The 25,726-nt window shown below is 38.2% G+C and overlaps 1 protein-coding gene across 4 annotated transcripts in view; it reads left to right on the plus strand.

Annotated features, from left to right (window-relative positions):
• The first annotated feature begins 6,621 nt into the window (after nucleotides 1-6,621).
• The window catches only part of mef2d (myocyte enhancer factor 2d), an 86,209-nt gene continuing 67,104 nt past the window's right edge, over nucleotides 6,622-25,726 (plus strand). For all 4 annotated transcript variants that reach the window (XM_077575359.1, XM_077575361.1, XM_077575360.1 and 1 more), the window contains exon 1: nucleotides 6,622-6,815. The gene's annotated coding sequence lies outside the window, so the exon portion shown is untranslated. The remainder of the gene's footprint in view (nucleotides 6,816-25,726) is intronic.

Genomic DNA, 25,726 nt, shown 5'->3' on the forward strand with positions numbered 1-25,726 from the left:
GTATTTTGCTTTTTAGTACTGGTAAAAGTTTTAAAAGATCAAATTTAAAATAAAAAAAATTTGCGTGTTGGAAAGATCCCCTCACGATGGGAAAAATCACTTGTTTCTTGTTTGATTTGAATGAACACACACACACACACACACGCACGCACGCAGGCGCGCGCAAACACATTTGCATGCAGTATCCCACGATGCACGTTACAATGGGAGCAATTAATATGCACATAAATTAAAAGTGAGACGTTTTTTCCCTTTTTTTTTAATATGGGGTGAATTCCAGGAACGGGAAAGAAAGAAAGAAAGAAAGAAAGAGAAAATGCTTCTTTCACACTTTCACACATGGAATGAGAGGATGCGGAAGATGAAGAAGAGGAGGAAAAAGAAGAGTGGAAAAGGGGAACACCCCCCTCCCAAAAAAAAAAATAAAAAATAAAAATGTAAATAAATAAAATAAAATAAAAATGGAACAAATGAACTTTTCCACCACATTTATTATGCAAAATTTACATGTCTTCATTTTTGTCCACATGCAGATGCATGGGATGAAGATTAAACATCATCATCATCTTTATCAAAATGATCAATATATAATGCATGTCCTCTTAATATGCAAAATTAATATTCAATTCATATCGTACTCATGAGACCTGGCGGACAATAATAATGGAACAGCCCCTGAGTAAGTGTATGGTCTTATCGTATATTGTTAAAATAATATTGTTAGAGATATAAAAAAAATGTAAATATTCACTATTGTCTTTATTAAAGCAAATCTTTTTTCTCTCTTAGTGAATTAATTGTCCCATCATCACATAAAAGAGCAAGGAAAAATAAATTAAACGTATTATGGATAAATCCTATTAAATTTGTTAGCATTTAAGAAGACGTCACAAGTGACCGGGTAGACTAGCAGATGAGTAAAGAAGATCTTTTGTTTCTCAATAGAACGACGTAATTTTGATGAGGTGATGACTAAGGTTTTGCGCTGCAATGTCAGAGAAGCCCTGTTCTCATGGCGGGTCACGGAGCGCCGTCTATAGGACAGTTGCTGACATTGCATGCGTTTTATATTGGTTGTCGTTTGTCTCCCTCTGACGGCCGATTTAAGATATTACAAGTTCAACTGTAAAATGACTTACATTATACTGTACTATATTACCAACCTAAAATAAATTGTTCCGTTAAATTAAAATAATTGAATTTGAACCGGTCTATTTTTTAATTTATTTAATAACGTTTTAGCTGTATTTAGCCGCACTACTTCCAGAAAATGAATGTGGATTTGGGATTGTTTTTTTCTCTCTCCAGTCAGATACCCGTATGTGTTAGCATGTCAATCTAATCTGTCCAAGGCCTACACAGTCAGCATCAGCATAGCAACAAGTTCATTTTACACTGAAATGTACATTTCCTTTGTTGAGTTACGTATTTAATTAATTGATTCCGTCGTATACCACTAGAGGGAGCCCACATAACACTAGTGATGACGACAATCACTGCATCCATCCATCAACAGTGTCCCAATGTTTTGGCTAGTCAGGCGAATGTATACAGTGGTACCTTGATTTAGGAGTTAAATCTAGTGCTTGACCACCCTTGTAAATCAAATCACCCGTATCTCAAATCATTTCCCCAGAGAAATGAATGGAAATGCCATTCATCCGATCCAACCCCTTAAAAACCACTACAATTTCACATTAGATGCTATTTTAATAAAGAAACTAAAGTGTCAATTCTTATATAAAAACATAAAAAAAAACTGGTTTAATGAAGTGTAATTTACCTGAAAGTATCTCTCTCACACACATATACACACTGCAGAACAGTAAACACCCTAGCAGGTCCCGGGTTCGCAATCCTGGCATTTCACTGTTTTTTATAGCTGTATCTTAACCCGCCTCACGTTTATTTTGGGTGTAATCCCACTGTTGACCACTAGAGACACATTATTTTGTTTGACACTGTAAGTTTAAATAGAAGAAGAATGGAAACAGGAAGTTTTTCAGCTCAGCCCTCCAATTCCTGTCTCCCATTGTAAGGTTTCATTGTCTTCTCATGTTCCAAAATGAATTTTGTTGTACTGTATTTTTGACATGTGCCATTTGATATGACCTACTGAAGGGGGCGTACGAGAGTCGATTCAGGTTCACGTTGGTTACGTTAAAATCAAGTGCGTAGCTAAAGTCTATTTGAAAAAAATTCTAACCATCCTACCATCCAAATTTCTCACAACTGGACTACCCGTAGAGCTACTGAACATAGGAAGCCCCATTACAGAAATACCTTAAACATCAGGTCCGAAAATAACCCACACGTTTCAAACCAAGCGGTACCCATACGTACTGACTGCATGGTTGCTAATTTAATGACAAATACGCTAGTTTAGTTCATAAAACGTGACTCCATTATCAGTGCCTGACCAGCCGTGAACCTTACCGCTTGTCACTGGTCTCCCCCTTTTTCTTTTCTGTGGCTCATTGTGATGGTCGCACTTTAGTCCTAATTGACGGGCACAGGCAAGAGAGGAGAGGGGGCGTTTGTTGGCGCCGTTGCCATGGAGACAGTCTGCACTGCTAGGCAACCGCAGGGATGCGGCGGAGGCAGAGCCAAAGACAATCTGTGGGTCACACACACACACACAAAACAGAGAGGTAACTAAAGTCAAGCTAATTGCTCACCTGCTGGCTAACATACTATTAGTACAAAATTGTGGCTAATTGCTCATTATCGTTGAAGGAAAAAAAAAAGCCAGACTTGTAGGGTGAACGTAAAATGTAAAATAAATAAATAAATAAAAAAGCTGCTCTTAGATCATTCTTTTTGGGGCAGCTCAATTTCCGCGTAAACCAGTGAAACAATAATAATGTACGTAAATAAACTGTAATAACAACAACAACAACATAGTAATAATGTAATAATCATTTAAAGATAATAAACTGCAATAATATTTTAACATGGTAATATCATTGTGATGCTATTGGGATACCTTAGTAATAACAGGATTATCATATTATTGTAATAACATAGTTACAACAAAATACTACCATAGCACCGGTAATACCTTTTTAAATCATTATAATAGTCATTTGTATCTTTGACTCTCTCCACCCATTATTTGGGCTGGGTAGGTAAAGATCCATTTTCAGACTAAATTGTGTGAAGCGCAATCTTGTTAAAGCTAAATGGTAAGCAGAGCTGCATTGAGTTTTTTTTTTTTTTTTGCACGCACAGATTAGCATCACCTAGCAACCTTAGAATAAAATGAGTGGCACATACTTGTTTCCTCTGTGAATCTGAATAAGTGAACCGGGGAATGTGCAATTGTGCCACATACACAATGTGCATGAAATGAAGTGCTGCATCCAATAATATATATTTTCCCAATACAAGCAAGCGTGTTTCCTAGTGCACTCATGAAAAAGTCAATCTAAAGACTTAGTGCCAGGAAATGTCATGATACTCGCTAGTGTGTGTGTGTGTGTGTGTGTGTGTGTGTGTGTGTGTGCCACTAATCTGTCTCCACATCCCAAATGGCGAGGAGCCTCTAAGTCTCTCACATGGATAAACAAACACGCATTAAGTTCATCAATGTGTCCGCTTTTCGGGATGTAACGTTCCATGCATACAAAATGGACACAAGTATTGGGACATAAAGCTCTTAATCAAAAAGTCTAACCAAGCAGAGGGTGCATTAGTTGCATTTGAATGTTATGTCGTCTTGTTGAGATATTTTCCCGATTTTCTGATTCCGGTTTGGGGACATTTTAGGGAAATTCCTCAGAACGTGAAGCGAAAGTGGTGAGACGCGAGTGGAAAAAAAGAGGCAGCTTCAAAACAAAATGGACGACTTCCTGTTCAATTTCTCGTATGCGTCCTTCAGACTTTTACATGCGTCCTGTCATCACAGTTGATTAGTCAAACTGATTTTGAGGGATAATTTATTAAACTTTATTTTTCAGGGGACGCTTACAGCTCGAGATATAATAAAAGTGATGATCATAAGCAAATCCAGTGAGACAGATGTAACGACAGGGGGCGCCAAATCACAAACAGTTGTGAAGCAGACCTGCTAGTGCATCTTAATCCATAAATAGCACCAAGATACATCATTTAAACCATTTTCCACCCTTAACGTGACCTACAACTTGTATAACCAAATAATAATAATATTTCTAATCTTTTTGGGAGGGGAAAGAAATATGAATCAGAAACTGAAATAATTGGTTGCATAAGTGTGCACACCCTATTATAACTAAAATGTGGCTGTGTTCAGAATTAATCAACCACAATTAAACTCATGTTAAATGGCAGTCCGCAAACACCTGCCACAATTTGAAGTGCCTCGTAACATTAAACAAAGTTCAGATGTTCTGGTAGGCTTTTCCTGACTTTTTTGTGGTCCGCAGAGATTGTTCACTGCATCCAAAAAATCTCATTGTTTAAACGTATTGGGTCATGAGAAAGGTACAAAGGAAGGTGGAGGGGAATTACGAACAGTTCCAAATAGCAGTTATCATTTTTTTTTTTAAATATAAATAAATCAGGCTATTACTTGAAAGAGAAAGAAAAGGCTAGAAACTCCTACTTGAACAGCTGAACTTTATTTTGGGATATTCAGGGACTCTGGGAATTTTAAATGGTGTATAAGAGGGTGTGCACACTTGTGCAACCACCTTATTTCAGTCGTTTTACTTCAGGTTACAGCTGTTGCATAGGTCATAGGCCACATTGACAGTGGAACATTTGTAAATGATTGATCTTGGGCTCATTTTTTTTTAATATATCACAAAACTTGCCACATGGGTGTGTAGACTTTTTATTCCCACTGTATCTTTCTACAGACAGATAAAAAAAAAAATTGTTTTATTGACGAACTGTCCGTTACGTCATGACAGTGTTTCCACTGTTTGTTGCCGTTCCTCGTGGTGGCATTGCCATGACCCCGGCGCTGACCGGCGTCGGTTCCCAGCTGCGGGAATGAGCGTCCAGCTGACTGCAGCGATGGAAATCCATGGCGTAATCTTCTTATGTAAAGCACAAAACACACAGTGTGTAATCCTCCTTCCAACCTCTTTGGTGTCACCACTACTACAAAACTCTTGCACTGTGTACATGTGCATTAAAAACCACCTTTTCTGCATGAAAACATGGTCAATGTGCATGCCATATCAACAGGTGGCGCTATTAGCGTTCGTTTTACTGTTTGTATGTGTTGCTGCGCCATGTGTGTTAAAGTAGCTGAAAGGTTTATAATTAACCGTTACTTGTACAGTAATTTCTATTACCCCCATCTAAGACGTCTAACATTATAAGTCAGCATTAAGCTATCGGATTTTGATTATATGCTTTGGTTGAACATTTTGGTGTTAAGATGTGTTGCTTAAATAATATGTTTAATTCTTTTTTGTTTTAGGTGTCATTTTTATATTAAACTTCAACTTGGTTTGACAAAAAACTTATTTAGAGAAGTGAAAAGTGATGTTATACACTGGTCTCTGATTACCTGACAGTGGGAGAGTGAGAAGAGATGGTAATAATTTACAAACACTTGAAAAAAAAATGTCTTAACAAGTTTAAGTCTGTGTTAACGACCTTTAAATGTGTTTAAAAAGTGTGGGATGGCAAAATTGATCAATAGAATGTTCTTAAATGGCTATATCGTACTTAAAATACCTATTATTGCAAGTTGGCCTGGATTGCAAACGGGACTCACTGTATCTCTTTTTTATTGACAATTCAAGATGTACAGATTTCCGTCTTTCCAGTTTACATGCCTTACACATTTGTAAAACAATTAACAACATTGAAATAGCACTTTCGAGCCAAGCAGCTGGTGACGTCATCGCGACCGTAAATTATACGTATACGTACGATGACGTCACTACGGATACATCTGCTTCTTGCCCTAACAGAAAGCAACACATGTTCATAAGTCTCAATAAATACAAACATGTATTATAAATCGATCTTAAATTGTTATTATTGCTCGATGCGCGCACGTGCTGCCCTGTCACGAGCGCACGCCACCACAACCCCGCCCCTCCGCCGTGACGTCATATCGCCCCGCCTTCTCGACTGTAAACATAGTGTTCATCCGCGGTGACTTGTCAAAATAGTGCGTGCTTGTCGCCAGGTTGTGCGCACATCATGTAAAAGACACGTATATCACCCGATTAAAAGGGAAACTAGTCGTTTGTTGGCCACATCAATGCATACATTTTTCATTTTATCTACATGTGAACATGCTGATAATAGAGAAAGTGGCAATAAATCATGGACAGCAGTTGGGTCGCTTTCGCTCCTGTCATGTTGGGTCGCTCTCGCTCCTGACACAAATTTGACGACGTTTTCGAGAAGTCTTTGTGCGAATTTAAGAAGACTTTGGTAGTAAGTAAGTTTGCTTAACGGTTGAAATGAAATGCTGGGACAGCTTGAGACTCTCCACTCTTCTATCTCGAGGCAAGCGGAGGGATAGCAGGATAGCCAAAAGCCCCGCCCACTTTCCCCCTTCTCACCTTCTCGCCAACCGCGCGGCCGCCCCCCGATTGGCCCTAACGACGCGGAAGCTTCGCTCCCATTGGCCCTGGGTCACTGTCAATCACACTGCGACGACGCCTCCTCGGGACCAGCCTCGGCTCCATTTGCAGTGTAGCTAAATAGTTACGCCGCGCGTCAAGTCGGAGACAATTTGATCATTCGCAGCCGGGAAGAAGCAGGAAGAAGCACTGACGGCGGCCGCGATCTGGGACGCTTTGAGCAGACATTGGACGCACCACGACCCCACCTTCGGCGGATGCGGATGCTCCTTTGGCCCGGTAGGTGACTGACTCTTGCTTCTGGCCGGGTTCGTGTCATCTTTTTCGGAGTGAGCATGTGCGTGTGTCCGCTGCTTTGGAATGTGCGCGAAAAGCTGGAGGACGGAGACGAGAATGTAGTTTTTTTTGTTACTCTGTTTCAACGTGTTTATAAAAACACATGAATGAGTGCTTGGACTTGTTTACATTTTTAAAAAGTGATGTTTTCTTGGGGGGGATCCATCACACACTGTCAAGAGTAGGGGACTGACATCTGCCTCGAGCAGCTGGCTTTACAGGAGAGGATGCCATAAATCGTAACATTTTATTGAAAATATGCATGAAACTTTCACACTGCAGGTTCGCAAGCATCAAAGGAGTAACTGTGATTCATCGGCTATTTCTTTGGCTTTCCCCCCTCCAGGTTGCATATGAAGTTAAACCAGGCTGTTTTTTTTTTCGTGTTGATGTGATTCACTTATTTGCGTTTAGTGGTTGCTTTACAGTTACACATAATTGGGGCTCTGTTAGGTTTGATGACATTTTACCCTTGACCGGACACTTAAAGACTGTAAAATGGAGAGTTTTACCCTGGAACAGACACTTACTGAAGGTGTAGCCTGGACTGCACCGGTTGGATGATTTTGACAGTTCTACCTAGGAACAGACAATGGATAGTTTTAACTGAGAACTGGCAGTTGATGAAGGTTCGGTGATTGCGACAGTTTTACCCTGGAACTGACAGTAAGTAGTGGTTATGATGGTGGCAAGTTCCTCCCCAGGACAGACCGTAAGTAAATTAACAGTTTGACCCTGGAATGGAGAGTTAATGAAGGTTGCACATAGCTGAAAGTTTTACCTTAAGACTGTTAATGAAGGCTCCCCGTTGCTTAAAGTTTTACATTCAAACAGACAATTAATGATCAGTTATACCTAAGCACAGACAATTAATAGTTTTACCTTGGACATAACAGTTGGCAATGCTTCTAAAATGTGCCTAGTTTTACCATGTGATTAAAAGTTAGATAAATGAAGGCTACATGATGGCGACAGTTTTACCCCGTATGAAATTATTTTACCCTGGAACTGACTGTAAATGGACAGTTTGACCCTGAACCAAACAGTTAATGAAGGTTCTAAAATGGTGACAATTCAGGAAGGAACAGTAAAAGGAGATTGTCTGGAGGTGACAGTTTTACCCTGGACAGAATTATTTCTGTGATTCTCTCTGCGATTGTGAGAGGTTCCATGTTGTTATTGTTTAGTACAGTATCGGAGGAAGCCGATTCATTCCGCGGCGCTTGTTGACGTCTTTACGACGGCGTCCATTTACTCAGCGCGTTAAACGTCAGATTTACGGCGCGCGTGGAAGTAAATCACAGTTTGGCCGCGGGAAGACGATTTCTGTCTCAATCCGCCGGAATAAAAAGACTCAGAGTTATTTGCGCCGAGCCCATTTCCGCCCATTGCGCTCTCATTACGGCGCGTAATTGCCTTTCTCCCGCGAGGAGAGAGTGTCATCAAACTTCTCATTTCCTCCTCAGACCCGCGCACCATTTTGCTGGTGGATGCCGCCGAGTTCTCACTTTCTCATCACTGTCTTTGATTTATTTTAATGTTTCCCCGCAATGTCACGGTTCATCATTCGCACACTCACTATAGCACCCATTTTTAAGCGATTGTTTTTTTAAAAATGGATTTTTAAGGTATACAGGCAAGGCAGAATTTAGAGCGTTTAGTGTAGTACCACAATTTTCCACATGTGGGGCAGCACTGAGCTCTACTGGAAGAAATGCAGTGTAAATAATAGCAAGATAAGAACAAGATATAAAAATATATTTAAAAAAATACACGTGTTAGACAAAACACAAAAATGTTAGATAAAAAACTTATAACAAATTTCACAATATAAAATAAAATACTAAAGAAAATGTAATATATTTAAAGAATTCACAAAAAAAAGAAAATATTTCAAAACATTAAACATGCTAGAATTAAACAAAAATAACAAAAATAGACAAAGAAATGTGCCAAAAATATTAGACAAAAATGCCGTCACCATAATAAGCACAAGTCTCTAAATACAGCATATATAAGCTAAAATATTAAAGAAAAATACTTGCCGGATAAGCACAAATATTAAATGGAAAATATATATTTTTAACGAAAATACTAGATGAAAAGAAACGCTACAAAAACACAATATTAGAACAGATGCTGAAATATTAAAATAATATATACGTTCTAAAAAAAATTATACAAACAACAACAAAAAATGACAAGCATTTTCAAAAAATTGCAAGCATTTATTTTATTTTTTTTAAACATGCCATTTAGAAATATTAGAAAGAATCTTCAAAATGTTTGTCAACTATTTTGGATGCAAAAATATTAAACTGTTAAATTAGACACACAAAAAAAAACGCAAAAATATTCGCCAAAACATATAGAAAATGCAAGACAATGCAGAATTATTTGGATAAAAATACAATAAAGAAGGCACTGTGACCCGGGCTATCTTTAACAGTTTAACTTGCAAAAAGACAGTTGATTCTCTGATTGGAACTATATAATGCCCTGCAAGTGCAGTAAGTAAGTACTTTCCTGTTGGCATCCCATTCAAAGTATGCAATCCACACACTGTAGTAAGTAGTGTAGGTGGACATGTCGGGAGAAAGGCGGCTTAAGCGGCAGATACCTTATGAGCTTAGTGCCACTAATGTGCTTTTGTGTTCCCGAGCACCGAGAGTTCAGGCAGGCGCAGCCCAACGCCGTCCACAAACTTCCATCTGTGTTGTGACTGTGTGTTGGGTGCAGTCAAAACACAGCAAGGAGGAATCAACTCCTCCTCCTGGAAGTGCAATCACTCTACTAAAGTTGACTCATTTTCACATGTATTGCATCCGAGCGTTTATGAAATAAGACAAAAGATTTCCCTGGCGAACAGTTCAGGAGCCGAGTTGCCATCGGCAATTGCGGGAGATTTTCCTCCATATTCTTTTGTATCTGTGTATGTTAAATTAGCAATTTTTTGGGAGGTTCATAATTGCCATAACACCTATGCTAATTTCTACTAGCCTGACAATAGTGTTGAATATTATATGTTAGCATTAAGATAGCAGACATAGATTAAATTATATGGATTCAATGAGCAATTTTAGTGATTAAATATACAATGTTTAGCATTGTAAAAAAAACTATATTATCCATGTGTATATCTATAGACATATTTTGTGTATATCAAACAGCAAAACAGTCAAAACATCAGGGAGGGTAAACCAACTCCCTCCATGTCGGAGCCACTCATTTAAAGAAGTACAATCACTCTCTCTTTTTCTCTCCCTTCCCGCTGAACGGCCACGGCGTCGCTCAGCTGGCGTTCGCTACAGACGTGACACAGTGCGCCGTTGTGCGCTGCAGGCCGCGTCGCACGAACCGCTCGGTTTGCCGCATGTGAACCTTCCTCTCCCTTTGGATACTTTGCAACCTTTTTTCTTCTCCTGTAGTGGAGCAGTCACAAGGCATCACAGAGGGAACTCTTGCTTTGCTTGCTAAATATTATGGCAAAAATAGTAGCAAAAGAACATGAAAATATTGTGTCAAAATATCCGAAAATATTAGACAAAAAAACCCTAAATATTTATTATTTTATAAGCAACACATGCTAAAATGTACAAAATATTACAGAAAAAGTGATTAATAGTACAACAAAATGTGCTGATTTTTTTTTGGACAAATGCAATAAAATGTATAATTTAAAAAAAAAATGCATGCACATTAAAAAACAAAATATTCTATAATCTGCTCAAATATTACACAGAAAATATTAGAGAAAATACCAAAAATATTACCACAAAAATAAGGTATTCTATTTAGATATTGGAGTCGGCAACATAATCAAAAAATCCTGATCAGTCTGGCCCCAGTTCATTTCTGAGTGAGAATAATCAATACAAAGTTATGCATGAATGGACAAAATGCCTCATAGTTGTTCAAGTCTGTCGAATCAGCTAACCTTTAGTTATAATCATATGAGAAGCTATCGTGGAGCGATGCTAATGTGCTGTTGTTGTAGAAAGCTGTCAGGCTGGCGTCTCGCCCGCCCACCCGCCGTCCCGTTGCTTTGGCCGCTTCCCTCTTACCTCTCTCGTGGTAGAGGGACATCCTGCCAGGTGAACATGTGTTGTCCGTGTGTCCGGCGAACACATCCACGCTACGTTCCCCACTTTCCCCCCCATTTTCACGCATGCGTATTAGAACAAGAAGTCCTTGACTGCAATTCCACAAAATATACACAAATATTCCACAAAAAATGCATTGAATATGAGAAAAAAACTGCAAAATGAGATGAAAAATGGCAACATATTATAGGAAAAATATACAAATATTTTACAACAAATATTACACACAAATATTACCAAACAAATTGCATGATAAGAAAAAAAAATCTAAAATATACATGGATATTGCAGAAAAATACACATAAAATCCAGATTATTACATTAAAATGCACAATTACCACATACACTTATATTAGAAACATAATAGACAAAATACTTAAATATAACACAAATATATAAAATGTTACAAAAAATGCACAAATACTTAAAAAAAAAAACATCAAAAATATTTGGGGAAATATGGCAAAATTTTAGATGAAAAATTGCTCACCTATGACAAATACCCGACTGACACGACCCTGAAACAAAAACACAGATATATTACAGAAAAAACATGATTAATGCGCACAAGACTAATGCAGTTACTGGAGGACAAACCATGGAGTCATTTGTAGTGTCCCAATACTTTTGTTCCTTTAGTGTGTTTGTATGAGCCACCACACAATCAATTAGCTACATTCTGTACATCCCAAAAACATTTGTAGCAATTATTTCCAATGTTATCTGAGCATAGTGTGTGTTTTTTGTTGTTGTTTTTTTTTGCATGTCCTCCGAGATCGTTTATAAGTTGATTTAATCAACGCTCATTCAGGGAATTGTCAGACAGCCTGTGGTATTGTTCTCATGTTCCCAACTTGATCACCCCCCCCCCCCCCTCCCTCCCATTTTTTTTTCAATGATTCGAAATCCTAAAAAAACAACAACCTTCAGGCTTTTTTTTCAGTGTTGCAATGTGGTGCAATTAGTCTTGGTTTTGCAGCAACACACTCCAGAGGAACAAATATTCACAAACAAATGTCACCAAGATTAATTTAATTTTGTTTATACTTCTGTATTTAAAAAACAAACAAGTCCGCTTTTATTACTTGTACTGTCCATCTTTTTTTATTTTTTATAATTCACCCCGCAAATTAACACACGTGCTATTCGGTTGGCATGTCTATCATCAAGTAGCCATGTTGGAAAGACACTAGAAGTCTTCATTTTTGTTTGAAGGGAACATTTTAGGGCTATGTTGTCATTTCCAGGACGAACTTGTCCAAGATATTCTGTCCAACAGCTAACTAAAACTAGCCCACTTTGTAGAAGTCTGCTTCCTTTCATTAGTTGAACCTTCATTTCGGGTGCAACTTTGTGCTCTATACTTATGGAGAACCAAAACTGCAAAAAATTATTACATAAATGAATAAATAAATAAAAGTGAAAATAAAAACGTTTATACAAAATATAATTAAAAAATTAAATACCCCAAAATAAATATAAGTGAAAATGAATACAAAAATAAAAAGCGAGATTCAAAAAAAAAATAAAAATAAAATAAATGTCAAAATAAATACAAAAATAATTAAATAAATTAAAAAAAATAAAATAAAAAATATATATATAAATACTTAATTTTATTTATTTATTTATCAGTCAATAAATAAAAACGCTCTTCAACTCAGGGGGCGGTCCTAAGTGTGTCTTGGGTTGAACTTGCGACTTGAGTTGCTCGACAAACAAGTCGTGGTGACAGTGGACAAGATAGTCGTCCATTTGCTGGAGCCCTCCATGCAAGACTTCCTTGTTCGCCGAGCCGCTCACTCGATCGACCATTGAAAGGCAGTTTGCATGGCGGAATCCAACCCAGGACACGCTTAGGACCGCCCTCTCATTTGAATAACATTTTGACCTGACAGAGCGTCGGCAGCATGAAATAAATAAATGTGAGAGCTGAGCGTTTTTATTTGATATTTAATTCTATTTACAGTATATATTTATTTTTGATTTATTTTTACATTAATTTTTATATTTATTAATATTTTTTTAATCTTGTTTTTTATTTTTGTATTTATTTTTACTTGTATTTATTTATGCATATATATTTTTTTGTTTCTATTTCCATTTCTATTTATTTTTTTTATATTTAATTTTGAATTATATTTTTTATATCCATTTGTAATATTTTCACTTTCACTTAATTTTGGCAGTTTTGGTCCTCCTCATACTATACTGACATTCACACTTCGTCCAACCTTAAATGCTTCAACTGTTGGACTGAGTGGAACAATGATGGACACTGGATCTCCACTTCAGTGGACAGCCGGCGGGCCTTCACTCCTGTCCGAAAGGTCATCGGTGCTGGACCCTCCCGGATCGTTTACACTGGGATGATCTCATTGTGCAGTCATTCCTGATCTTTTCATGCACTTGGCTGTCATCTGTCCACGCCATGTTGCATAAACATTCATGGAAATTAAAAAGAGGGAAAAAAAAGCGGTAATCCCTGCTCAGTTGTCGATTTTGGCTAAAAATAATCAGTACACAGCGCTAAATTTATCCGCACCGCCTCGGACGGAATTGCTTTAAATACCCCGCTTTTGAGCCAGGATGGAAATGACCGACCTGGCTTTGGCTGCCGCGAGTACAAGCAGATGAGCAAATGAAAAACAGTGAATGAAGACTACATTTGTTTTCATCAGGGATTACGGAATCTGCCAGAATCTGGCCGTCTCATTACATTTAATATCCGGGAATCTGTGCCTGCTGACGCTTTTATTTCTCTCGGCAAACACAGGCGAGCCGGATCCGAGGCCGGTGGTCCTGCGTGGCTCCACAAGCTGCCGACTCTCATGTAGGTTAAAGGCAATTTCGAGCGCAATTTGCGGGATTATCCTCAAGTGACGGGGAAAAATGGCGGCACTCGGAGTTGCTGCGCCGTACAAAAAACTCCGAGGCCGGCTTGACCTTGACTGGGTCACGGTGTCAAAATCCACTTAGATTCCATTTGAATCCGTTTAGTTCAGCTTCTGGCAACCTTCAGCCACGCCGCCTTTTATTTGAAATTGCATTAAGATGCTTGCGCTTGGTTCTCAATTACGCTTGTGGGAGCTTTTGGCAGGAGATTGAAGTGGAGAAGAAATCTGACAATGAGAGTTTTAGTTTGGATTTTGCTCTCATGTTAGGAGTGACAGTTGAGTCAAAGTCACAAACTTCATGGTGTTTGATTGTAAAACAGAAACATTCGCTTGGCTCATCCATGAATGTCAGTCGTGTCAACCTAAACATCTTTTATGTTCTTTTTAATGTTAGCTAAGATTCATGATAGAAACCATTTTTTTTCGAGCAGAAATTGGCTATTTTAGTGCTGTCTGTCACTATCGAATATTTTTTAGAACCGATTGTATTTATATAGTGATTTAATAAAAAAAAAAAAAGGGGGGGATTGATGTTGTACTATGTTACCAGTTCGGTCGTTGTTTTGAAAGTAAACACAGACGTTTGAAAATGTCTTATTTTGATTAAACAACACTGAAGATAATCAGTCTTATTTCATGAAGGACTACAGAAATCAGTGAACAATTACTGTTGATATGCTGAAATCGGAGGATTTGGACAATTTTAAACCAAAAAATTGCTCCAAACGATTACTCGATTATTAAAATAGTTGTCGATTAATTTGATAATCGAGTACTTGTTGATTATTAATCGATTAATTTTGACAGCTCTTGTCCATATTTACATAGCAATACTATTGGTCTGCCCCCACGCAATTTTTATTATTTATTATTTTTACGCATTATTAACTAGTTTAAGTGTTAAACATAGATTGAAAACAAATTTATTAAACTCTCTTGGGACATTCGAACAGTCTGGGAAGTGTCATAAAACCCCGCCTCTTCCTTGCTCCGCGGAAAGTGCGACATATTGTCGCCTAAAGATTGAAGTCTGGATGTGCTTTAGACAATATTGAGGGTCATCCATTTTGTAGGGTTGAGGGGGTCTATGGAGGACCAAAACTGCCAAAATTCAAAATAAATAAATGACTAAATAAATTTAAAAAATTACTTAAATTGAAAACATTTGAATAACATTTCGTCTTGGCAGAGTGTCAGCATGAAATAAATAAATGTTATTGATTCATATTTAATTCTGTTTATATATTTATTTTTGAATTTATTTCCACATTTATTTTTCTATTTATTTTTATTTTTTGAATCTCGTTTTTATTTTTCTATTTTTTTTTTTTACTATATATATATATATTTTTTGTTATTTTTATTTCCATTTATATTTATTTATTAGTTTTTTTTATATCCGCTTTTATTTTCCCTTTTAGTCATTTATTTATTTAGTCATTTCTTTTGAATGTTGGCAGTTTTGGTCCTCCAGAGGGGTCAGCGTGAGCGCAGACTTTTATTTGCTGAGCTGGCGACAGCGTAACTGATTTATTTTTTGGAGAATTAATTCAGCAATTGAACAGGATTTTTGCGTGCTGTGTTTAATAGCAACATGAATTAACTCATGTTTGGTAACTCAAAAATAGTAGACTTCCTGTGAGACTTTTTTTGGTGTGTACCATAATCCGGATAGATGAATCCATTCAATTTAATGTCGCTAAAACTAGCTTCAGGGGTTTATTTTGAAAAAAGAACACTGGGGGGCCATCGATTTGGATGTGGGCTTTGGCAGTGAGGCTCCTCGGCTGAGCCAGCAACAGAAGGTGAAACCAGAAGGAGGTCATGTGACGAATGTGTTATCAAAGGAACACGCGCGGTCAAACCAAAAATGGTTCAGGCAAGCGTATACGAGCAAAGCCAAAACAAATCAGAATTTCGCGTCAACGAGACTCAACAGGACTGCCAGTGGCATAGTGAGCAACCTCCATGTCTTCAGTTCCGTCTTCTTCCCAAGCCGCAATGAGCGCTGCTGTCAAAAAGCGTTGGCAGCGACTCCAACAAAAAGCATTTCTGGCAAAGACGACTCGCAGCTCGTATTCTGCTTTGGAGCAAAAGGCTCTTTGATTACAAAACACGGAGGCTGGGAGATGAGTGTATTCCAAGACGCCTTTCTAAAACAGACTCATGACATTTCGGAGATTCTATATTTTTCATCCGTGCTGTTGGTGCTTCCTGTTTTTTTGGAGGAGTGGGGGGGGGGCGTGCAAGCGCCGCGTGATCCTCTTCATCTCAACTTCTTCCTTCATCATCTCTGCCATCCACCATCCTGTGTTGGTCTGACTAACAGGCAGTCAAAAGCAGACTGCTATGATGACTACCATGCAGAGCTGAACCTGAGCCTGAAATTCATGTCATGAGGGACGGGAGTGGATGAAGGGAGGGTGGACCCAAATGCAGGGAATAAGACGCCGAAATGGGAATCAAGTGCAATGCGTGGTGCTTTAATGAACCATAGGCAAAACATGAGCAGACAACCTTGACTGGACTGGTCGCCATGACTGGACGGGACGTGAGTGGACTGGTCGACAGGACCTGATTTGTCTTGTCTTGAGTTGGTGCGGAGTGACCTGACTTGGCTGGGGCTGTGACGATGACGACTTGGCTAGCTGTGACGAGGACGACTTGGCTAGCTGTGGTGAGAACGACTTGGTTAGCTGTAAGGATGACGACTTGGCTAGCTGTGACAATAACGACTTGGTTAGCTGTGACGAGGACGACTTGGCTAGCTGTGATGATGATGACTTGACTGGCTGTGGCGATGACGACTTGGCTGACTGTGGCGATGACGACTTGGCTAGCTGTGACGAGGATGACTTGGTTAGCTGTGGGAATGACGACTTAGTTAGCTGTGACGATGATGACTTGGTTAGCTGTGACGATGATGACTTGGCTAGCTGTGACGATGACGACTTGGCTAGCTGTGGTGAGAACGACTTGGTTAGCTGTAAGGATGCCGACTTGGCTAGCTGCGCCAATGACGACTCGGTTAGCTGCGAGGATCACAACTTGGCTAGCTGTGACGAGGACGACTTGGCTAGCTGTGACAATGACGACCCGGTTAGCTGTGACGATGACGACTTGGCTGGCTGTGACTAGGACGACTTGGCTAGCTGTGATGATGATGACTTGGCTAGCTGTGACAATGACGACTTAACTGGCTGTGACGATGACGACTTGGCTGACTGTGGCGATGATGACTTGGCTAGCTGTGGCGATGACGTCTTGGCTAGCTGTGACGAGGACGACTTGGCTAGCTGTGACGAGGACGACTTGGTTAGCTGTGAGAATGATGACTTGGTTAGCTGTGACGATGACAACTTGGCTAGCCTTGGCGATGATGACTTGGCAAGCTGTGACGATGATGACTTGGCTGGCTGTGACGATGACGACTTGGCTGGCTGTGGCGATGACTTGGCAGTGACAATGGCTACTTAGCTGTGATAAGGACGACTTGGCTGTGACGAGGACTTGACCCACGAACTTCCACACATAACATAGGCAATGCACCCACACCGACTAACCAAACACAACAGACTAAGGCCCATGTACAAATTCAGCTATTTTATTTATTTTAATGATAAAAACATTGATGTTATTATATAAAATCAATGTAAAGCACAGTCCAAAGAACTAAAATAGAAAATAATGTGATTTAATTTAATTTGAGCCAAATGTATGTCAGACTGGCTTATTATTGGTGTGTTCTTGGATCTTCAAGAGCATTCGAAAGGTCCTGGAAGTGGTTAGATATTTGCTATCTCAACGTGTAAGGATTTTCTCAAAAGGAAACTTTTTTTTTTTTTAAAAAGCAGGCAAAAAGCAAAGCGACTCTCACTCGCAGTCGATTGCGAGCGCGTGTTAGAAAGAGCGAGCGAGCACTTGTTTGGTGTCAGCATGGCAGGCATTAGATAACGTTTTATTTGATGCTGTTCAATGGCTGACTCGTCCTCACCTCTCGCCCAGGCCTCTCCAGCCCACACGCACGCACACAAGAAAAGACACACACACATCCGCCCACACACACGCACGCACGCACACACGCACGCACGTACGCACACACAAACGCACTCCCTGGAGGATTCTGGCACTTGTTTATGTTATTGAACTGGTTATCACATTACAGCCGCAACTCCAGAGTCCTCCCGCTTCCGCCAGGAGGATACGAAGCCTAAGTGTCGTTTAGCGTCCCGCTCGCACGCCGCTATCGTACCACGGGCTTCACTTTGTGTGTGTGTGTGTGTGCGTGCGTGCTTCCCTGTTTCCGGCTTGTGGTTTGCTTCACGCGAGCTTACGGCCTCGTTTGTAGAAGATGATATCTACATTACTGCTGTTGTTGTTGTTTTTAGCAATACAGTAAGCACTAATAATGACCACATGTAGCGGGTTTCCATTTGTTTACTCAACTGCAGATGGGCGAGGATGTCTGTGAAGGTTGAGGCCTTTATTGAAACACATTTTTGGAATGCTGTTAATGCTGTGTTGGCGCTATATTCCAATTGATTTTGGATTAAATTATGGAGAAATGCTGCAAAGAGGCAAAGCAAACAGAAGGCACACAACTTTGTGGAGTGGCCACGTGTTTTTAAAAGGGGTGTTTTTGTCATTATCTTTGTCTTATGTTGTAATGTGTTAATGTCTAAAAGAAGAATCTGCTAAAACCCCCGGATGATTTTAAAAGAGCTAATATCGCCCAACTAAATCGGCCGTTAATAAGCATAATAGGACCACATATAAATAAATAAAGAAATGTAATAAAAAAATAAATATATGTATGTATGTATATATATATATATATATATATATATATATATATATATATATATATATATATTTTTTTTTTTAAGAGCGGGGTAATATTCCGAAAGAAAAATGACAAATTTATGAGAAAAAAGTTGAATATTTGTGACATTATAAAATGGCAAATGTGCAAAAAAAGTTTTTCTTACAAATTTGTCACTTTATAATGTGATGAATCGTTTTTTTTTCTCATAAATTTTTTGAATTTTTACCTCGCAAATTTGCCACTTTGTCATAATTATTTGAGTTTTTTTCTCACAAATTTGTGAATTTCTTTTCTTGCAAATTTGCCACTTTATAATGTCATGAATATTCAAGTTTTTTCTCACATATTTGTGATTTTTTTTTTCTCTTGCAAATTTGCCACTTTATGTCATGAATATTAGAGTTTTTTTCTTACAAATTTGTGAGTTTTTTTTCTCGCAAATTTGCCACTTTGTCATAATTTTGATTTTTTTTCTCACAAATTTGGGAATTTCCTTTCTTGCAAATTTGCCACTTTATAATGTCATGAATATTCAAGTTTTTTTCTCACATATTTGTGACTTTTTTTCTCTCGCAAATTTGCCACTTTATGTCATGAATATTAGAGTTTTTTCCTTACAAATTTGTGTTGTTTTTTTTTCCTCGCAAATCTGCCACTTTAGAATGTCATAAATATTCGCGTTTTTCTCACAAATTTGCGAGTTTCTGTCTCAGAATAATGAAGTATATACTAATTGGAGTAAATCGTAGTTAGAGTATATGGTATTTCATTCCAATCTTATTTGGAAACAATGTTATCACTCATAAATGTTTTAAATCATATTGCGTTGTAATTGGACACAAATTTAATTGTTCTCCAGTTGGACTCAATGTAATTGGAATAAACAAATTTGCATTGTAATTTAAATAAATTATTTTGTGTCTTATTGGTAGTTAAATGGAATTATATTGCAATTAGTCAGTTAAAGTAAATTTTGCTGTATTATAACTCATGAAAAACAGGTCCAATTTTAGATCAAAAGCAATATTTATGGATTTTTATTACATATCTTAATCTTGCAGGCTGACCTACATATCACCTGTGTGTTTGCAGGTGTCACAGGTTCATGATCTCGAGATAATGATCTGCCTGTCGCTATGGCGACAATATGTCAGCATCAGTGACTACTTGGCCGCGACCACTCGCCGTTAGCCCAGCTCGCAGTCATGTTGCACACGACGCTCATGAATATCAAATATGAAGTTATATATAAGTTTTTTGCCTCACGCAGCGAAACAGCAGCAGTTTAGCGATGGGGGACAAACTCGTTTGGTGGTTTTTAAGAAGTCAAAACTTTTTTTGGGCTGTTTTTGCCCACACGGCACAGATTTTTTTTTCCTCACTTGCTTTTGTTGTCAAAAGAACAACAAATATAAAAATGCTCTGCTTTCAAGTCTCAGCTTGTCCTATAAATCCTGCCACATTTCATGGTTTTTATTTTCATCTGACAAAGGTTTACGAGCAGAATTGTCAGCAAGTCGCGCCTGACACTTGATGTTTATGCTCACAACCATTTTAATTTAGAATAACATACAACAAGAAGTAATGTTTATAGTTAAAGAAGCATCAATTAAATGATCAACATCATATCATATTTTTTTAAAAACAACACGCCAATTTATTTGTCAAATATTCAAGAACATCGTTATGGTTTTGCGCATGCATAATTAAAATGAACCTTTTGAAACAACCAGCATCAATAACTGAATATTTTTTACATATTGAGAGCCTTGAAAAATATTTTTTTGCCTTCAGGTTTTTTTGTTTTGTTTTAGTATAAACTTACTAATTAAATAAGTGAAGAATAGTAGAAAATAAATAAATAATGGCTTTGTTAGTTCCGGATATCAGTTATCTTGACAGAAACGTGTTGTGCATTGCATCTAAATTAAAGTAAATCATATTACATGGCATTTGGAGCAAATCGTATCGTAATTGGCGTAAATTAACGATAGTACGTTATTGCAGAGTAATTTTTATGTACAGTGGACACCCACATACTTGGGATTTCTTACTCGTGTATTCGCGTATTTGCACTCCCCCCCCCCCTTTTTTTTCAAATGTTTTGATACGCGTATCTGCACTTTTTTTCTTATCTTTTCTTAATTTTTTTTGGATTCGCGCATTTGCACTTTTTTTTCTTTTAAAATTTTTGGATTCGCGTATCTACACTTTTTTTTTGATTCAAATTTTGGGATTTGCACTTTTTTCCCTCCAATTTAAAAAAAAATAATAATAAATTAAAATTTAATGAAATGAAAGAGCACAGAAAAAAGTAACAACTTGTTATATCTGCCCCTAATCAACGCAAAAATATATATGTATTTATTTTTTTTGCTGGACTTTGGTATGTCCCCCCCCCCCCCCCAATTTGTTGTGAAAAACACCTGATGAATCTTTCTAAAGAATTTTGGGGTGTAAAATCAAAACAAAACTAAACAAGACATTCTTCTGTACGGTCCCAAACGCTGGAATTGTTTTCATTTGTTGTGCTCATGAAGGAGTTCGACCTGTGGGATTATTATGTTAGCGTTAGGCCTATACATGTACATCTCCTATGTCGTATATTATAGGTGTCATCATGTATGAACTACACATTCTTTCCCATTCAAGCGATGTTGGATTAACATGACGGCTTGTTCCTCTTCTTCTTCTGCTGCTGCCGATAATGCTGCCACCTCCTCCTTCAGTGAAGCAAAGAAGCTTATAGCTTTTAGCCTTTAGCTCGGCTCACCGCTAGCATCTGTCGCCACACACACACGCGCGCACACACACACACACACAGGCCTCTCCAACACATGCTGGAGGGTCATAAAGGTTTGTTTTCATGCCCAGAAAGGAGGTGGGTGATACGGCTTTTCACCCAGGACAATTCCTCCGGAGTCACAACAGGTGTGTGCATGTGCGTGTGTGTGTGTGCGCGCGATTGAGAAGTATGAACTTACAAAGAAGGGGGGGGGGGGGAGATGGGACAGAGGACTTATGAAGGGTCCCCTCTGACCCACCTGTAGCCTGTCAGCTGTTGTAAGCCTGTTAAAACGTCAGCTGTTTCTGAGGAGAAGTGTGTGTGTGTGTGGGTGGGGGTGGGGGGGGGATGTGTTGGGCGGTCAGTTGTTGGTTGCAACGACAGCGTCTTGTATCCTTTGTGGGTTTTTGTCATGTGTCGACTGTTGTTATAGTCCAACTTTATTGGTAAAACTTCATTAAAAATTCAGGCTGAACGATTTAGAAAAATAATCTCATTATAATATTCCCTTCCTCAGTATTGCCATTGCAATTTAATATGCGATTATTTTTTCCTCATATATTTTTGGACAAACACAAGCAATCAATTAATCTGGATTACAATAAAAAAAAATGGCACATTTAATATACATAGTATAGTGTGTATATATAGTAAGTTATATAATAATTATTTTGGCTTTATTGGTTGACGTGTCATGATAACAAAATGTTCAGGACTATATATTTTCCAAGAAACTATCACGATAAACGAAAGTTGCATTGAATTGTAGAACACTAAAATATTTTGGGTTAAAAATGTAAATAAAAATTATTCCGGGGCTCTGTTCAACCCTCCCGCACCCCCCAAAAAAAACACACTTTAATAGGGATGTGCCAATCACATTTTTTTTGCACCCGAGTCACTTGATTTTGAGTGTCTGCCGATACCGAATCCCAATTAATATTTCCGTAATAAAATGCAATGAAGAAAAAAAGAAGACTACATCCAAATTGTCTCGGTTATCTAATTTTTTTTATTTCTATGTATATTTTAATAAATATATTTCAAAATCATACCTTTTTTAATGGCTGGAAATCAGCAGTGGTTCTAATCAAATAAAGAACGCAAACTTTTTATTCTTGATTTAAGAAATTAAGGCAATCTAAAAATCCAATCTGAAAAATCACGCGATCGGCCCCCGATTATCGATCATGTCGGTTGGATTGGGAAAACCGTACACTTGAACAAATATCAACACAACACATACCACCGCATACTCAACTTGCTTACGCTAAAACAATGGCAATTGGACTCCTGAATTAATATGTAAGAGTTTATTTGTCGATTTAAAATTGAGTTACTTAACACAGTTCCAAAATTCTACTAAGCCAGTGCCGTGTAAAGTCCGATTACAACAATGATCCAAACAGGTTTATCAATTAAATAAATAAATAAATAAATAAATATTTTTTTTTTACATAATATATCTAAAATAAAGCAAACAACCCCCACCCCTCAGCCCAAGTAGTGGGACGGATGCCATTTTGAATATGTGCGAGACCTGTGCAGCACCCCGACCTGATGTCAGCAGCCAAGAGTTTTTGGCCCGCGATAAACTTCCCGTTTCGTCCTCCGAATCTCCCGAGCACATTTTTATTTTTTTTTTACTTTCATCAGGCGCGTCTGCTCTTATTTTACCGCACGTAAGCTAAACGTCTGCCGCCTCCCGACCGGTCGCGGCATGGGAGTCGTCGCAGCTGTCGGGTGATTTATGACTTTAATTTACTCGACAGATTAAAATATAACGCGGCCACACGGGCGGCGTGTTAATGAGGATATCACGGCAAAGTCTCGTCTCTTTGCGGATTCTTCCTTTTATTGATTTCACCTTCAAACGAAGAAGAAGCAGCTGAGGATGTTTGTTGAGTATTTTTATTTATTTTTTTAGTCAGCAGCTGAGCCAAGCAGACACGTAGCGTCTGTTAGGGCTCGTCGTGACGCTCTTGAACTTTCACCTTTGGTTGTGACAGCTTCAGGGGGGTTGGGTGGGGGTAGTCGAGACATAGTGAGTGTCACATCTTATTTGCTAGAAATACTGTATGTCAGGGATTTGAATTTTACTCATGAGAGTGCACAAATCAACATATTAAGTACACTTTCAGACTCCTAACACGATTCAAAGCTATATTGTCATGTAATAAAAAAAATATTGGGCACAATTAAGGCAAAAAGCATACAAATATTAGAAAAAATATAAATTTATGATGTGAACAAACTCATTTGAAAAAAACAACAAAAAAAACAAATTCAACCCCCCCAAATTTTTAAATATGAAAAAAAAAGTGAAAATTTTAATATAAAAGATCGAGATTAGCATTTGAAAAATATTCAACAAAAAATGAAAATCCAAAGCAATATTGTGTATTGTATCTAATAAAAATATATGGAAAATTAGGTAAAAAAAACATACAGATATTGGGAAAAAATAGAAAAAAAAAATTCTTTGAACAAACTAATTTTAAAACAATCAAAAAGAAATTCAACAAAAAATTGAAAAATTGAAAAAAAATAATTATGAAAATTTGCACACACAAAAAAACATGAAAATAATGACAAACAATACACATATCAAATGTAAAAAAATACTAAGCATTTATCATAAATAATAAATACCAAAAACACAAATATTTGACACGTTAGGGGGGGGAATGCATTAATGCTGGGCAGAAAATACGTTATTATTGGAAAGTAAAGAAATATTGGAAAGAAAAGTAGCAAAGACAAAAATATTTAATTTCGATTTTGGCTTCTCACGATCTTTAAAACATAATTAAAGAAAGTAGTTCTGAGTAGAGTTTTTGTAGTTGAATAAAAAGTTTTGAAATAAATGAATAATTTTTTTTATTAATCGTGATTTCAATATCAATCAAAATAAGTTTATTTTTTTCCATAATCACTCAACCCTAGGTTGATCAATGAGCGGCTGAACAGCTTTCAAGAACTTGTTTCAGCTTTTTGTCTGCAGCATGTTCGGTTTTCAATATTACGCTGCAGGATTTGTCGAATGCGCGCGAGAGAACGCGTACAATTGCCGCACAATGTAGGTCAGAGCAGAGGAAAGCTTTGTCATTTTCTTCTAATTTCTCCAATCCTCCCCAGGGAGGGAGAAGGAAGGCTTCATTTGCATAACGCCGTCAAAGCCTTGCGAGCGCGTCGTGTTCATTTCCACGCCTGTTTGTGGCAAACGGGCATGACTTCTTCTTCTTTGTAAAGCAACACAAACAAACACAAACAAACGCGGCGGACGTCGTTTGGCAGTCATGAGAAGCGAAGCTCGGCTTTGGAATTAAATACATGCGCCTGCAGGGCCGGCTGGCTGCTTCATCGCAGCGCTCTCCTCTTCTTCTCCTTCTTCTCCTTCTTCTCCGTGGACAAGAACGTGTCGGTGCCTCCCCCACCCAACCTGGCAGGTCCTCGCTTGGCTCGGCGGGAGAGCGGAGGAAGGAGCTCAGATCCTCCTTTCGGGCTGCTGGCCAACATCGTGTGTTGCACTCGGAGAGATGAAAAAAAAAAAAAGGCCTTCTTACGAGATCGTTCTCGTACAGCGTGGACTTCCACTTATGCCATATTCGCTATTCGTATCACAATTTAATAAAAAAATGGTAAATGGAGTGCACACTGACGCATCAACCTATGGAAAGGTTTTCTTTTTAGTTCAAAATAACTTACTTTAATTTCTAAATCCTACCGCTTGCATCATAGCAATTGCTCGTAATTAATGTTAATTTTATCAGCCATTTTTAAATTTAGTCTCGGTTTTAGTGCAGTTTCAGTCATGCATGTTAGTTTTTATCATACCTCAGGTTTCCATCCATTTCTTTCGATTTTTTTTTTTTAAAGCTAATTTACTGAAAATGCGCATAACGGACATGCGAGTTATGCCCGTTTCCATCTGTTCTTGGAGACTCCGCCGCTGTAGGTGGCGGTATACACCATAGAGATGGGATCCACCAGTAATTTAAAAGAAGAAGAAGAAAAACAGGAAGCGACTGCGCCGTGCGATGACGTCGTGTGAGTTTGCTTTTGTAATTCTTCATAAACCGTAGCGTTTCTTTGCTGTTTTCCATCTAAAATTCGCTTCTTTAAATAATTCCAAGAAAATTCTTTTTGTGGTCCCCCCCAAACATACCTTACTGTATCGTCCGACATTGCTGTGTGACGTAATAACAGGTCAAAACGTGCGACGTGTATCCGGTGAGTGTTTA

This window comes from Vanacampus margaritifer, chromosome 9 (assembly GCF_051991255.1).
Source record: "Vanacampus margaritifer isolate UIUO_Vmar chromosome 9, RoL_Vmar_1.0, whole genome shotgun sequence".
NCBI lineage: Eukaryota > Metazoa > Chordata > Actinopteri > Syngnathiformes > Syngnathidae > Vanacampus > Vanacampus margaritifer.